Source organism: Diceros bicornis, chromosome 2 (genome assembly GCF_020826845.1).
Source record: "Diceros bicornis minor isolate mBicDic1 chromosome 2, mDicBic1.mat.cur, whole genome shotgun sequence".
Classification (NCBI taxonomy): domain Eukaryota; kingdom Metazoa; phylum Chordata; class Mammalia; order Perissodactyla; family Rhinocerotidae; genus Diceros; species Diceros bicornis.
Genome location: NC_080741.1, coordinates 46,208,776 through 46,225,176, shown reverse-complemented (window position 1 = coordinate 46,225,176; position 16,401 = coordinate 46,208,776). Strand labels below are relative to the sequence as shown.

The window sequence follows — 16,401 nt, the reverse complement described above, 5'->3', positions numbered from 1 at the left end:
AGCCAATAAGATCTTTAAAATTTACTCTATTGAATTTTGTTCTTTAACACGAAAAAACAGCTGGAGGCTGTGGGAAGGTAGTTTCGTGTGCCTACGGCTGGGAATGAGTAAGTCCGTGGTGATGGGGGAAGAGGTTGTCCTGGAAACTAGCCTCTCTTAGGAGGAGGCCCCAGGGAATAATGAGTAGCCCCCTAATAGCTCTGCCCAACAAGAACCTGTCAGCTAGATCTTGCTGGTCCCTATTCTGACCCCTAGCTTTGGATCCTATTCTTCCCTGGAGGCAGGGCGGCCTGGAGGGCAGCCCTGCACACACCGGGAGGGATGTGGGAAAACAGGCCAAGACTGATAGAGCTCCGGGGCTCGAAAAGGCATTTAAGAGAGGAGGGCAGACGTCCAGTGGGGGAGGCGGCGGGGTTGGAGATGAGCCCCTCAGCTAGCGCGGCCCTGGGCCGGGGAGAAGCCGAGACGTTGGCCCTCCCAGTTTCCTAGAGAGGCCGCCGAGGCCCGGGGCGGTGCCGCGCGTGCGCGAGGGGCCAGCGGGGGGAGTCGGGCGCGGGGCTGGCGGGGCGGCAGGCGGTATAGTCTCGGGCGGTCGCCGGAGTCGGTGAGCGTCCTGGCGGGGCGCGGTGTGCGGCGGCGGCTGCTGTGCTCCCGCGGGGTTCCCGGGGGGCGGCAGGGCGCTTGGCTGTGCCCGGAGGGCGGTGAGGCCGGGCCTGGGGGCCGCCCCCGGGGCGGGTGGTCGGGCCGGGAATCCCGTCCCCGCCGTGGTGAGGGCTTAGCTGGAAATGCTTCGGCGCCCGGGGCGCCTGAGGGGGGCGGAGGGAGGGATTCCTGTGCTTTATCACTGCTCCCAATTATGCAAACAAAGCGTAGTCATTACAGACAGTTAGATGAGGTGGGTGAGAGTAAGAAAAGTAAAAGTAACCGCAATCCGCGAATGTTTTCTTCTGGAGGCTCCCTGACTATTTAAAATTTGTGTATAAGTATGCAAACTCGTATACATGTATATATATATATACACACACATATATATAATTATGAAATGGGATCGTATTATTGCCTTTTTAAATATGTGATCTATATATTTTTTAGCTTTTTAAATTGAGGTATAATTGACATAAGATATTAGTTTCAGGTGTACAACATAATTCTGTATTTGTATACTATCGCTTTTAAAAAACTTTTTAGTATTGTGATAAAATACACATAACATTTACCATATGATACATAAAAATTTATCATTTTAACCATTTTAAAATGTTTAGTGACATTAAGTACATTCATACTATTGCTTTTTGAAAGTTATATCTTCAGCTTTCGAGAAATGCGTTTGTTCATATATTGGTGAAAATTGGTGCCAGCCTTATGACACCACCAAGACATATTTTTGCAAGTATAATTAAAACATTTTGTTTGCAATTTATTTCCCATAGTACATGTTACATGAAGGTGTAAATGCTCAACAAGTGATGTTTGTACCAAAAAAGCAAAATCCTGTTTGTTAGGGTATTTTCAAGATGAGAGAGTAGTACGTAAAATGCAGTGCTTAAATAGAAGGTACAGCTCTAACCTAAAACCACTGTACTGTCCTCTTACTTACATTGGCCTAAGAAATCAGAGAATGTTCTCCTTCCTAAGTTAAAAGTAGTGGCCAGGAAAGAACACCCTCCTGTTTCAAACTGCAGTTCAGAACTAAAAACTCACTAATACTAGGTCAGTTACTTTGCAAGAAAATGTCAACGAGTGTTTTTAGCCATATTTTGATTCAAGATTTCAGGGACTTCCATCGGTTATGTACATGTGTATATCTGTGTGCATATTCAAGGACAGACGAATGAGGCTGCTCTTACCTGTTAACGCTGAAGAAAGGCAGACAAATGTTGGTTGAAAAAGTAGTTCTTACTGTAGCTGAAATGATGGGAATGTTTTGAAGATAAACCTCAATATGTACTTATAAGGGAAACTCACAAAGCATGAAAAAGAGTAACTATGCCACCATTTAGTTTTCTGTGGCTCCTGGTATCCAAGAAGTATTAGTGCATAAGCATTCTATGATGTCAGAGAGTTGCTTTAGGAAAAAATACATAAAATATAATAAAACATAACATTATTTTGCAATCTTCAGTATTTTTATATCAGAAACAATCTGAAAGAGCTCCCTCAGGTGAACCCTTATGTGCTCTATAAGATTGCTTTTTTGAGTTTATATTTTTCATTCCATGATCTTAGACCCCTCACCCTCCTCCTTGTTTTATTATACTACATGGCACCTGTTGCTGTCTGACATACCATATGTTTTATTTATTTCATTGTCTGCCTTCCCATAAGCTCCTCAAGGCAATGCTTTTTGTCTGCTTTATTCACCTCTGAGACCTTAGTGCCTAGGACATAGTAGGTGCTCAATAAATATTTGTTAAATCAGTGAAAGAATGAATCCAGATTGGAGATGAGAGTTGACGGTATTTAATATCCCTGATGGCCAAGTTAATCCTTAATATCTAGATAGAAATAAATCAGAAAAAAAATGGTAACAACTCAAACTTTTTCGATTTAAAAAACTTTTTTTTTTTTTTTGTGAGGAAGATCAGCCCTGAGCTAACGTCCATGCCAATCCTCCTCTTTTTGCTGAGGAAGACTGGCCCTGAGCTAACATCCGTGCTGATCTTCCTCCATTTTATATGGGACGCCGCCACAGCATGGTCTAACAAGCGGTGTGTCGGTGCGCACCTGGGATCCGAACCCGGGCTGCCAGCAGTGGAGCACACGCACTTAACCGCTATGCCACGGGGCCAGCCCCAAAACTTTTTATTTTAAATTATTCTAGACTTACAGAGGGTTGCAGATCTGTACAGAGTTCCCTTATACTCTGTACCCAGTTTGCCTGAAGTTAACATCTTGCATAACCATAGTATAGGCGTCAAAGTTAAGAAATGTACGGTGGTACAATACTATTAGTTAAACTGCTCACTTTATCCAGACTTCATCAGTATCTTGCTAATGTTCTTTTTCTGTTCCAGGATCCAATCTAGATCCCTCATTCCATTTAGTTGTCATGTCTCCTTATTCTTCTTCAGTCGGTGACAGTTCTTCAGTCGTTCCTTGTTTTACGTGACCTTGACACTTTTGAAGTATTTTGTGTTTGTATTTTTAGAGTGACCTCAGTTTGGTTTTGTCTGCTTGGATTGAGGATGATAGAGATATGTCTTATTACTGGTGATGGTAATCTTGATCCAGTGGTGTCTGCCAGGTGTCACCACTGTCAAGTTACTGTCTTTCCCTTTGTAATTAGTAGTTATTTAGGGCAAGGTACTTGGAGACTTTGCATAGAAATATCCTGTTTCTCCTTAACTTTCACCCACTAATTGGCATTCCTTGGTGGATCTTGCCTGCAGCAATTATTACTTTGAGGTTCTAATGGTGCCTTTCATTTCTGTCATTCTTTCTACATTTATGAACTGGAATTCTTTGTGAGGCAGAGTTGTGAGGCAGACAGGGAGGCCTTCTCCCCCTTTTGTTTATTTATTCAATTAGTGATATCAGACTGTGATGTTGGGTGTTTATTCTTTGGGCTATAATGCAGTGCTATTGTTATTTATTTTGTTGCTTCAATTATTGTAGCTTTGGCCATCGGGAGCTCTTTCAGCTTGGCTCCTGTTTCCCCTTGACATGCCCCCGTCCTTTTTTGTGTCTTTCCCTGAGTTTTAGGCACCACGAAATAGTCGTCTTGTATTTTCCCTCCTTCAGGCCTGGAATCAACCACTTCTCCAAGGAGCCTTTTAATTGAGAATGGTATTTAGAAAGCAAGTTTTGGGTACTAGATTTGAGCTTATTTCTTAGTTGAACTATTGGTATAAGTATTATGTTAACGTTTTTAAAACGTACTGGAAGCAATCTTCCTTCAGTAGCAATTGTGTTGGAAACTTGTTTGCTTATTATCGGTGTATGGAGTAAAACTTATGTCCCCTGACACTGGTAGGGAGAACATGAGAATAAGAGACTACTTAATGAGGATTTAAAAAGGAAAACAAATAAAATTACATTGCATGTGAAATGAAGGAGCAAAATGACAGAAAGAAGAAAATGTCCCTGAAAAATGCCCAGATGATCGCTTGGGATTTTCCCTGTTCTTTTCAAAGCCATTTTCATTGTGGGAATGAACTGGGTTGAGGCATGAAGGAGGGTCTGGAGAAGAGGCCTGATCCAGCTCAGGTTGCTCCCCAGGCCTGGGGGCTCACATCTGTGGTATCATCTTAACAAGTTGATGAATGAACCTTTTTTTCAGTCCTCAAAAGCTAGCTGGGACTCTGGAGGAACCTGAGGCATTAGGAGACCTGAATTTAATTGGGCAGTTTCAGCTGACGGGCCCCCATCTCTTTCCTTTGCTCTGGGTCTTTCATTCAGAGCTTGAAAGGCCCAGGAGGTCTTCAGCCTTATCCATGTTCATGGTTGCAGAGGCCGGGCTCACCCTTTCTTTGATCGAAGGCCTGGAATCTTGTGGCATATTCACAGGCAGTCACCCTCATTTTTCTGTGTCAATCTTGTCACCACCTCTTTACAAATACTTCAGTGACCTCTTTGGACATTTCTGCCACAGCTGCTTCAGAACAGGCCAGCTTGGAGGCTCATTTTTGGTGCTACTTTCACTGTGGGTCTCAATTTCCTGAGATAGGTGGATGCCATTTATATTTCTGACTGTGTGCATTTCTTCAGAATATTTCTCTGTGGCCTCCAGTTCATTCTCTTGAAGCTCACTGCCAGATTTCTCTTCACCCTTAGCAGCATTCTAGTTCTTTTCACACTTCAGTTTTCTTTCTCTTCTCCAGTCTGTTGTGCCAGTTTGTGTGTGGAAGTCTCTCTCCCTCTCTGACGTTCTGCTGCCTCCTGAGCAGTTTTCTTCTCCCTGTTTGTGCTGCTGGAGCTCAGCAAGGCTGGAGCCTGCCCCTCTGGCTCCTAAAGCATGCTTTCCTCTTCAGCCTTCTTTTGTGGTTGTGTCTTCAAGTCTCTTTTTTAGGCCTTCAGTGATTTACTTGATCACTTCTCTGATTCTCCTTTGCTTTTGCTTTCTCTGAATACTTCTTCTTCCCCTGTTCCCCTGTTCTCACAGCAAGGCTTCTTCTGTCTGCCCAGACTAGGGCAGCCTCCTCAGACTCATGGTCCCTAGTGTAGTTCTTCACTTGACTCTTCATGCCCTTGGGGCAGGACTGCAGTTTCTTATAGCTGGATGATGGAAGCTGGTGCTTTCTTCTTGCCATCTCAGTTTACAGTCATCTCTTTTTTGTCAGTCCCACCAGCACTTGCTGAGTCCAGATGTTTGTAGCAAACGTAGGAGATGATGGCTTCTGGGTGAAGGTGATTCAAATTTGGTTAACGGTGGGAGACGGTTCCAGGGGAAGGCGACCATCATCTGTGACTTGGTGTGTGGAGTAATGGGCTGCTTTGCAACAGGTTCCAGGACCTGCTTGTCCATCTCACACTTCTTTGTAGGGACGTGTTTTGTTTTAACATCCTCTGACTGTCTGTCTTTTTCGCTTGCATGTTCTGTTTTTTGGCAGCGTTTTGCTCTTTTCATTCTCTGCCTGCGTTGTCGGTTTCTGTCGTACCTTGGTAGTTCTCTTTGTTTATCTAGGCTTCTCTGATTTGGTTGCTGACTCAGTGGCTACATCAGAACTAAGGTCACCTGTATTTCTCTTTCCGTTTGCAGTTGCTTGAACTGCTGCCACTGTTTGCATCCCAGTCCCCTTCAAGGATGTGCAGCCCCTTCAGGTTGGTGCTGACCTCTTCAGTCCTGGGAGCTGATACTCAGTTGCTTTGTTTATTTAGCAGAATTATTGATCACTGTGCTGATTGTAAAAGTAATGTGTAACAATTCAGGGAACACAGGTAAGTGTGGAAGCCGTCTAACCCACCTACCAGAGGAGATGAGGGCTGAAAACACTTTGGTGGCAAGGCTTCAGAACTTTTTTGTGCATATGCAAACTGTGCTTTATTTTTATTTTGTTTAAGACATAAATGAGTTCATAACTATAATTTCTAACTTGCCTTTTAGTTTACTTTTTAATTTGGGAAATTGGGAAAAGACAAAAAAATATAAAGAGGAAAATAACAGACAGGCATATTTCCAACACAAGAATAACCACTTCTAACATTTTGGCATATTTGCATTCATCAGTTTTTATGTTCACTCTTAAAAAAGGAAAAGAGAGAGACCTAGTACATAAATGTCACATTAAAAAAATCAAGTCACTACAAAGAAACTGAAGTCTTTCTTAACTACTGTTCCCAGCCTCCCCATCCCTACAATCATTAAGAGTTTTTGTGAATCCTTCCAGGCCATATTTAATTCCTTTGCATACTTATTATGTGTACATCACACATACACACATATATACATATATATGATTTTAGGGGTTTTTTACAATTATATGTAGGATGTTCTTTTTAACTTAGCATATGTTTTTGTTATTGCTGGGAAGGGCAGTCAAGCCCAGCTTCTCCTCTCTTGGTAGCGGCGTGAGTGGCCTTAACCTGGGAACATCTTGCAAAAAAGTTGAGAGCCCTCAGAGCCTTTGCTGGGCTTACTGCCATGTGAGGGACTATCTTTCCTTGTTCAGTGCTCAATGTATATACCCCTTTGTTCTGCTTAAGTGCATGTGTCGTTGACTCTCAGGCCCACCTCTGCTCTCTCTATTTCAGACCCCACGGGTGAGGGGTCGATGTCCTTCTACTGCAGGATGAAGTGTGGTACTTGTATCCACACCACCTGTACCGCATCAGCTATGAAGTGGATCGGTTGATCATGGGGGACCAATGGATGGCAAGGGGTTGAATCTTGTGCGCTTTCTCACCTCTCTTGCTGTAAGTAAATGCTGTACCACTTGAGCCTGGTGTGTGTGTGGTCTGTTCTCAGCAACTTAGAATCGTGCTCTGGTCTCTTCTATGGATTGTACTTTACGTGCTTTTTAACCTTGGCCACATAGCCTGACCATCCAGTGAACAGTGAAACAATTATGTTGATGCTTAAGGGTCTAGTACAGTCTTTTTAACTATTGTATGGTATTTTATCCTGTAAAGTGCAAGACTTTTATTTAACCGTGTTGATGAACAAGTAGATTATTTCCAATATTGTGTTATTACAGAGAGTACTCTGGTGATCACTTGTGTGAAGTCTGTGTAAATGTATACTTGTGCAAGTGTTTTTCCTAGAAGAAAAGTTCCTGGGGAGATTCCTAGAAGTGAAATTCCTAGGGCATAAGTAATGTGACTTTTTAGTTTTACTAAAACTCAATTATTAGACTACTAGGCTGTCCCTTCCTGGTGGGTAAAAATTTATACTTCTATCAGTGGTTAGGGTTTTTGTTCTTTTTTTCTTTTGGACAAGAGGTTTTAAATACTGATGTGGTCATATATCACTGTTTTCCTTTTGTTTTCTTAAAAAAATTCTTGCTTACCCTAGGGTTCTTACCCCCTTTTTTTGTTTTTGACGTTAAGTCTTTGACTAGAATTCATTTTGCTTATGATTTTGCTTTTATTTTGATTTGCTTAGCCAATTATCCCTTTACGTGTCATTGAATTGGCTGTTCTTTCCCACTGTCTTGTAATGCTGCCTCTGTCATATGCCAGATCTATATATGTGTATAAGTCTGTGTCAGGATTCTGTACTGTTCCTTTTATCTGCTATTTGTGTATTCCTTCGATAATACTCACTGTTTTAGTGACTGTATTTTTATAATAAGCCACGTTGTCTTGTAGAACAAGTCTTTCCACCTTTAAAAAATTGTCTTGGCTGTTGTTGGCCTTGTACTCATTTGTGCGAATTGCAGGATGAGCTTATCAAGTCTGAAGAAAAGTTGTATTGGGGTTTTGTTGGGATTATATAGACTTTTCATGTTAATTTAGGAAGTATTAAGTAGTAGGCTTGAAAATATTAGTCTTCTTATACTTAAGATTTATTCAGATCTATTTTGTCTTTTGGCACTTTTCTGTTTCCCCGTTAAGGTCTTATATACTTTTTATTAGCTTTAGTTCTGAATATTTTATGTTTTTTTGGTTATTGTTGCTCTTATGTTTATTCTCTTCTTAATTGGTTGTTGCTGGTTATTGGAAAGTTATTGATTATACGGTGATTATATATTCAGCCTCTTTAATGACCTCTCATGTTAGTTCTAACAGTTTTTCAATTGATTCTCTTAGATTTTTTAGATGGATGTTCATATCATTCATGAGTAATAGTAGCTTTAACCCTTCTTTCTTTTCTAACAGGTTTTTGCATATTTCCTTTTTCTTATCTAACTGTATTGGCTAGCATTTCATTGTGTGATTGTTCCTGATTTTAATTGCAAGGCCATTAATATCTTCTCCGTTTAGTGTTACATTTGCTGTAAATTTCTCTTGGTTTTTCCCCATCTCAGATGGCAGAGTTTCCCTCTATCCCTGGATTGCTAAGATTGTGTGCCAAAAAGAAGATAAAGCTATAGCAACAGTAGACTTTTTTTTTAACTTTAAGAGAATACCAGTATGCGAAGAGATTTATGCTAATAAATTTGAAATCCTTGATGAACACTTGGGTTCTTTCCTCCTTTTGACTATTATGAATAATGCTGCTATGAACATTTGTGTGCAAGTTTTTCGTGGACATCTATTTTCATTTCTCTTGGGTGTATCTACCTACCTATCTAGGAATGGAATTGCAAGTAGTAACTGTATGTTTAACTTATTGAAGAACTGCCAGACTGTTTTCCAAATTGGCTTCACAATTTACATTCCAACCACATCCTTGCCAACACATGTTATTTTCTGACTGATTATAGACATCCTAGTGGGTGTGAAGTGGTATCTCATTGTGGTGTTGATCTGCTTTTCCCTGATGACACTAGTTGCTGAATGTCCTGTGTATCTTTCAGCCATTTTTACGTTTTCTTTAGAGAAATGTCTATTCAGATGCTTTGTCCAATTTTAATTGTGTTGTCTTTTATTATTATTATTATTTTTTATTGTGAGGCAAGTTATTCTCAGAATTCTTTTAATTGAAGTATAGTTGACATACAATATTTTATTAGTGTCAGAGGTACAACATAGCGATTTGACATTTATCTACATTATGAAATGGTCACCACAGTAAGTCCAGTAACCATCTGTTACCATACAGAGTTATTACAACATTATTGACTATATTCCCTATGCTGTGCATTACATCCCCATGACTTATTTATTTTATAACTGGAAGTTTGTACTTCTTAATCCCCTTCACCTATTTCGACTCTCCGCCTACCCCTCTCCCCTCTGGTGACCATCCATTTGTTCTCTGTATCTATGAGTTTGTTTTGTTTTTTAGATTCCACATATGAGTGAAGTCAAGTGGTATTTATATTTCTCTGAGTTATTTCATTTAGCATAATGCCCTCTAGGTCCATCCATCTTGTCACAAATGGCAAGATTTCACTCTTTTTTATGGCTGAGTAATATTCCATTGTGTATATGTATACCATATCTTCTTTATCCATTCATCTATTGGTGTACACTTAGGTTGCTTCCATATCTTGGCTGTTGTAAATGATGCTACAGTGAACATAGGGGTGCATAAATCTTTTCAAATTAGTGTTTTCGTTTTCTTCAGATAAATACCCAGAAGTGGAATTGCTGGATCATATGTTAATTCTATGTTTAATTTTTTGAGGAATCTCTCTGCTGTTTTCCATAATGGCTGCGCCAATTTATACTCCCTCTAATAGTGTACGATGGTTCCCTTTTCTCCACATCCTCACCAACACTTGTTATTTGTTGCCTTTTGAATATTAGCTATTCTGTCAGGTGTGAGGTGATATCTCATTGTGGTTTTGATTTCCATTTCCCTGATGATTAGTGATGTTGAGCATCTTTTCATGTGTCTGTTGATCCATCTGTATGTCTTCTTTGGGAAAATGTCTATTCAGGTCCTCGGCCTATTTTTTAATTGGATTGTTTGTTTTTTTGATATTGAGTTGTATGAGTTCTTTACATATTTTGAATATTAACCCCTTATCAGATATATCATTTGCACATATCTTCTCCTATTCAGTAGGTTGCCTTTTCATTTTGTTGATGGTTTTTTCCCCTGTGCAAAAGCTTTTTAGTTTGATGTAGTCCCATTTGTTCATTTTTGCTTTTGTTGTCCTTGCCTAAGGAAACAGATCCAAAGAAATATTGCCAAGACCATTGTCAAAGAGCTTACTACCTATATTTTCTTCTAGGAGTTTTATGGTTTCAGGTCTTACATTTAGGTTTTTAATTTATTTTGAGTTTATTTTTATATGTAGTGTAAGACAGTGGTCCAGTTTCATTCTTTTGCATGTAGCTGTCCTGTTTTCCCAAAACCATTTATTCAAGAGACTGTCTTTTCCCCATTGTATAATCTTGCTTCCTTTGTTGTAGGTTAATTAACCATATAAGCTTATAGGTTCATTTCTGGGCTCTCTGTTCTGCTCCATTGATCTATGTGTCTGTTTTTGTGCCAGTACCATACAATTTTTTTGTGTATGTGTGAGGACGATTAGCCCTGAGCTAACATCTGTTGCCAATCCTCCTCTTTTTGCTGAGGAAGATTGGCCCTGGGCTAACATCCGTGCCTATCTTCCTCTACCTTATATGGGACAATGCCACAGGATGGCTTGACAAATGTTACGTCGGTCCGCGTCTGGGATCTGAACCCGTGAACCCTGGGCTGCCGAAGCAGAGCATGCGAACTTAACTGCTATGCCACCGGGCCAGCCCCCATACAGTTTTGATTACTGTAGCTTTGTAGTATAGTTTGAAATCAGGGAGTGTGACACCTCCAGCTTTGTTCTTCTTTCTCAAGATTGCTTTGGCTTGTTTTTTTATTATTGAACTGTAAAAGTTCTTTATATGTATTCTAAATACAAGACCCTTCTGAGATATGTGATTTGCAAATATTTTTTCCTAGTCTCTGGGTTCTCTTTTCACTTTCTTCATATGTCCTTTGAAGCATGAGAGTTTTAAATTTTGACGAAGTCCAGTTTGTCTGTTTTTTCCTTTTTTTCATATGCTTTGGTGTGCCTTGCTTAATGCAATGTCGCAAAGTTTTACACCTACATTTTCTGACAAGAGTTTTATAATTTTAGCTCTTATATTTAGGTCTTTGATCCATTTTGAGTTAATTTTTGTATATTATATTATGTAGGGGTCCAATTTCATTCTTCTTAATATGGACACACAGTTGTGCCAACACCATTTGCTGAAAAGACTATTCGTCCCCCTTTGGTGATCTTGGTGCCCTTGTCAAAAATAAATTGACCATAGATGTATGGGTATATGTTTGGTCTCTTAATTCTGTTTCATTTATCTGTATGTCTGTCCTTATGCCAGCACCACATTGTCTTGATGACTGCTGCTTATAAAGTAAGTTTTGAAATTGTGTGTGTCTTCCAACTTATTCTTTTTCAAGATTATATTGGCTATTCTGTGGCTCTCTTGAGTTTCCATATGTTAGGATCAGCTTTTTAATTTCTACAAAGAAGCCAGCTGGGGTTCTGATAGGGATTGAGTTGAATCCATAGATAAATTTGGGGAGTATTGTCATCTTAACAATATTTTGTCTTCTGATCTGTGAACACAGACTGTCTTTCCATCAATTTAAATCTTTAATTTCTTCTAACAATGTTTTGTAGTTTCAGGGTATAACTTTTACTCTTCTGTTAAATTCATTCCTAAGTATTTTATTCTTTTTCATGTGATTGTAAATTAAATTGTTTTCTTAATTTTATTTTTGGTTTGTTCATTTCTACTATATAGAAATACCATTGATTTTGTGTGTGTGTGTGTGTGTGTGTGTGTGAGGAGATCAGCCCTGTGCCAACATCTGCCAATCCTCCTCTTTTTTTGCTGAGAAAAACTGGCCCTGGGCTAACATCCGTGCCCATCTTCCTCCACTTTATATGGGACGCCGCCACAGCATGGCTTGCCAAGCAGTGCGTCGGTGCCCGCCCGGGATCCAAACCAGCAAACCCCGGGCCCCCGCAGCGGAACGCGCGCACTTAACTGCTTGCGCCACTGGGCCGGCCCCGAAATATCATTGATTTTTGCATATTGATCTTATATCCTCCAATCTTGTTGAACTCTTAGTAGTTCTAATAGCTTTTAGTAGAGTCCGTAGGATTTTCTATATCAGATCATGTCATTTATGAATAAAGATTGTTTCACTTTTTTCCTTTCCAGTCTGGATGGCTTTTTTTTCCCCTTTCATTTTCTTGCCCAATTGCCCTGGCTAGAACCTCCTGTACAGTGTTAAATAGAAGAAGTGAGAGTGGACATCCTTGTCTTGTTCCCACTCTTTGGGGGAAAGCATTTGGTCTTTAACCATTAAATATGATGTTAGCTGTGGGCTTTTTGTAGATGCTTTCTACCATATTGAGAAGTTCTTTTCTATTCTTAGTGAGTACTTTTATCATGAAAAGTTTGGATTTTATCAGATGAGTTTTCTGCGCCTGTTGACATCATCATGTGATCTTTGTTTTTTATTCTCTTGCTATGTTAAACCAACCTTGCATTCCTGGGATAAATCTCACTTGGTCATGGTGTATAGTTCTTTTTATATGTTGCTGGATTCAGTGTGTGAGTATTCTTGAGAATTTTTGCATTTATATTCATAAGAGGTATTGGTCTGTCAGGTTTGGTATCATGGTAGTACTGGCCTCATAGAATGAATTAGGAAGTGTTCCCTCCTTTTCTATTTTTTGGAAGGATTTGTGAAGAATTGGTATTAATTTTTCTTTGAGTATTTGGTAGAATTCAGCAATGAAGCCATCTGGGCCTTGGCTTTTCTTTTTGGGTAGTTTTTTTACTACTAATTCAATCTCTCATGATAAGTCTATTCAGATTTTGTATTTCTTCTTGAATTGGTTTCTATAGTTTGTGTTTTATAGGAGTTTGTCTATTTCATCTAAAATATGTAATTTATTGGCAAAAATTATATTTTTAAATAATTCTTTTTGTTTTGTAAAGTGAGTAGTATATTCCCTCTTTCATTTCTGATTTATGTAATTTGAGTCTTTCTTTTTTTTTCTTTTATTAATCTAGCTAAAGGTTTATCAATTTTGTTAATCTTTTCAATGAACCAACTTTGGATTTCATTGGTTTTCTCTGGTGTGTTTATATTCTCTGTTTCATTAATTTCCACTCTAATCTTTATTTCCTTTTGCTTGCTTTAGGTTTAGTTTGCTCTTTGTTTTCTGGTGGTTTTTTTTTTTGTTTGTTTTCTTTTTTTGGTGAGGCAAGATTGGTCCTGAGCTAACATGTGTTGCCAATCCTCTTTTTGCTTGAGTAAGATTGTCGCTGAGCTAACATCTGTGCCAGTCTTCCTCTACTTTATATGTGGGACGCCGTGGCAGCATGGCTGGATTAGTGGTGTGTAGGTCCGCACCCAGGATTCGAACCCGTGAACCCTAGGCTGCCGAAGCACAGTGTGCAAGCTTAACTACTGTGCCACCAGGCTGGTCCCCCTTTTCCAATGTTTTAAGGTAGAAGGTTAGGTTATTGATTTTTCTTTCTTTGTTTTTTTTTTTAACTTTTTTTTTTTTAAATACAGGCATTTGCAGCAATAAATTTCCCTCTAATCACTCCCTTAGTTTCATCCTATTAGTTTTGGCATGTTGTGTTTTCATTTTCATTCACCTGAAAGTATTTTCTAATTTTTCTTGTGATTTTTTCTTTGACCCATTAGATATTTAGGAGTGTATATTTCCAAATGGAGCATTTCCAATTTTTAAAAAATCTGAACTTCAAGGGGGCCAGCCCGGTGGCGCAAGCAGTTAAGTGCGCGCGCTCCGCTGCGGTGGCCCAGGGTTCGCCGGTTTGGATCCCGGGCGTGCACCGACGCACCACTTGGCAAGCCATGCTGTGGAGGCGTCCCATGTAAAGTAGAGGAAGATGTGCATGGATGTTAGCCCAGGGCCAGTCTTCCTCAGCAAAAAGAGGAGGATTGGCAGATGTTAGCTCAGGGCCGATCTTCCTCACAAAAATAAAATAACTGAACTTCTTATTTTGAAATAATTATAGATTCACATATTGTCATAAAAAATAATACAGAAAAATCCCACGTATTCTTTACTTGGTTTCCCCTCCATGGTCCCAATGATAACATCTTGCAAAACTATAGTGCAGTATCACAACCAAGATACTGATGTTGATACAATCAAGACACCGAACATTTCTATCACCACAGAGATCCCTCGTGTTCCCCTTTTATAGTGTTGTCACTCCTTATTGGTGGGATAGACAACCCCACCCCCAAAAAAACAGTTGGTTTGGATGTTGAGACTGATGATGCGTGTGTATGTGCATACAAGGATATGAAGTGATTTATTACCCACTGAATGAAGCTTCAGGGAAGAGCAAGGTTGGCTCCAGAGCTGGTCTAAAAATGGCTTAAGAGAGCAAGGAGAGGTGACTGGCTTTGGCTTTTATTATGGTTAGAGAACGGGGCTGAGGTGAGGGTTTTTGTACACAGGCCAGGGCTTGTGTGCTTTGAACTTCCCGCCAGTACTGAAGGAGGGAGTATCTGGGCTTTTTTATTTGTTTGCCCAGATGTTGGCAAGAAGGAAAGGTGGAGTGGTGGGGCTTGAAAGCTGTCAGTAGTCAAACATCAAAAATGAAGTCAGACTCTTTATTACATATAGCCACACTTACTTCTTGCCTGCCCCCCCCCCATCCTTAGCCACCCTGGCAAACACTAATCTGTTCTCCATTGCTATACTTTTGTTATTTCAAGAATGTTATATAAATGAAATCATACACTATGTAACCTTTTCACATTGGCTTTTTTCATTCATCATAACTCTTTGGAGATGAGTTCATATTGTTGCATGTATTCATTCTTGTTTTTCTCTCTTTTTTTTTGGTGAGGAAGATTGGCCCTGAGCTAACATCTGTACCAGTCTTCCTCTATTTTTTGTGTGTGGGATGCTGCCACAGCATGGCTTGATGAGCAGTGCATAGGTCTGCGCCCGGGATCTGAACTTGCAAACCCCGGGCCACCGAAGCAGAGCACATGAACTTAACCAGTACACCAGTGGGCCGGCCCTTCTTCATTCTTTTTTACTGCTGGGTATTATTCCACAGTATGGTTGTACCTCAGTTTAACCATTCACATATTGCAGGACATCTGCGTAGTTTCCAGTTTTTGCTATTATGAATAAAGCTGCAGTGAACAATCATGTACAGGTTTTTGTGTGGACATCAGTTTTCATTTTTCTGGGATATGTGTCTAGGAATGCAATTGCTAGGTTGTGTGGTAGTTGCATATTTAGTTTTTAAGAAACTGCCAGCCTGTTTTCCAGAGTGTCTAACGTTTTACTTTCCTTCTAATAATATATGAGTGATCCGTTTTCTCTGCATCCTCAACAGCATTTGGTGTTGTCATTTTTCTATTTTAGCCATTCTGATAGATGTATAATGATATCTCATTGTGGTTTTAATTTGCATTTCCCTCATGGCTAATCATATTGAACATCTTTACATGTACTTATTTGTTATCTGTATGTTCTTTTTGGTGAAGTGTATCTTCATGTCTTTTGCCCATTTTCTTATAGGATTATTCACTTGTTTTACAGTTGAGTTTTGAGAGTTCTTTATATAGTCACATACTAGTCCTTTGTTAGATATGTGGTTTGTAAATATTTTCTCCCAGTCTGTAGCTTGTCTTCTTATTCTCTCAACAAAAGTCTTTCCAGAGCAGAAGTTTTTAATTTTGCCAAGGTTCAGTTTATCACTTTTTTCTTTTATGGATCATGCTTTTGGTATCAATTCTGAGAACTCTTTGCTTAGCCCTAGATCCTGAAGATTTCCTCTTATGCTTTTTTCTAAAAGTTGTATAGGTTTATGTTTTACATTTGAGTCCATGATTCATTTTGAATTGATTTTTCTACAAGACGTGCGGTTTAAGTCGATTTTCATTATCTTGTGTATAGATGTCCAGTTGCTCCAGCTGCATTTGTTGAGAAGACTGTCCTTCCTCCTTTGAATTGCTTTTTGCACCTTTATCAAAAATTGGTTGCGCACATCTGCAGGGTAGACTCCTACACAGTGATGTGGCCTGCAGCGCCAGCTCCTTTCCCTGGAGGTGAAGAAACAGACCTTCATTGAGAGCCGCAAATGTGCCCCAGATAGTTTTTTATTTAAACCTCACAACAACCCCGACTTTATACAGTGGGGCCACAGAGATGTCAAGAGATAAAATGATGCATCCACAGTCATGTGGTTAATAAGTGGGGAGCTGGATTTGAATCCAGGTTTGTCTTAGTTTATGTTCTCTACTCTCTCTGCTCAGCTCTGCTGTCTCCGGAAAGAGGCTTGAATGCTTGGACACACTCCATTATGATGAATTATAAAAGGAAATAAGGAGTTGAGTGGGAA

The 16,401-nt window shown here is 39.7% G+C and overlaps 1 protein-coding gene across 1 annotated transcript in view; it reads left to right on the top strand.

The window, feature by feature from the left end:
• Window positions 1–537: 537 nt before the first annotated feature.
• Window positions 538–16,401, top strand: part of ZNF445 (zinc finger protein 445) — a 28,880-nt gene continuing 13,016 nt past the window's right edge. Inside the window, exons 1-3 of the mRNA XM_058556187.1 lie at window positions 538–604; window positions 5,702–5,763; window positions 6,694–6,855. The gene's annotated coding sequence lies outside the window, so the exon portion shown is untranslated. The remainder of the gene's footprint in view (window positions 605–5,701; window positions 5,764–6,693; window positions 6,856–16,401) is intronic.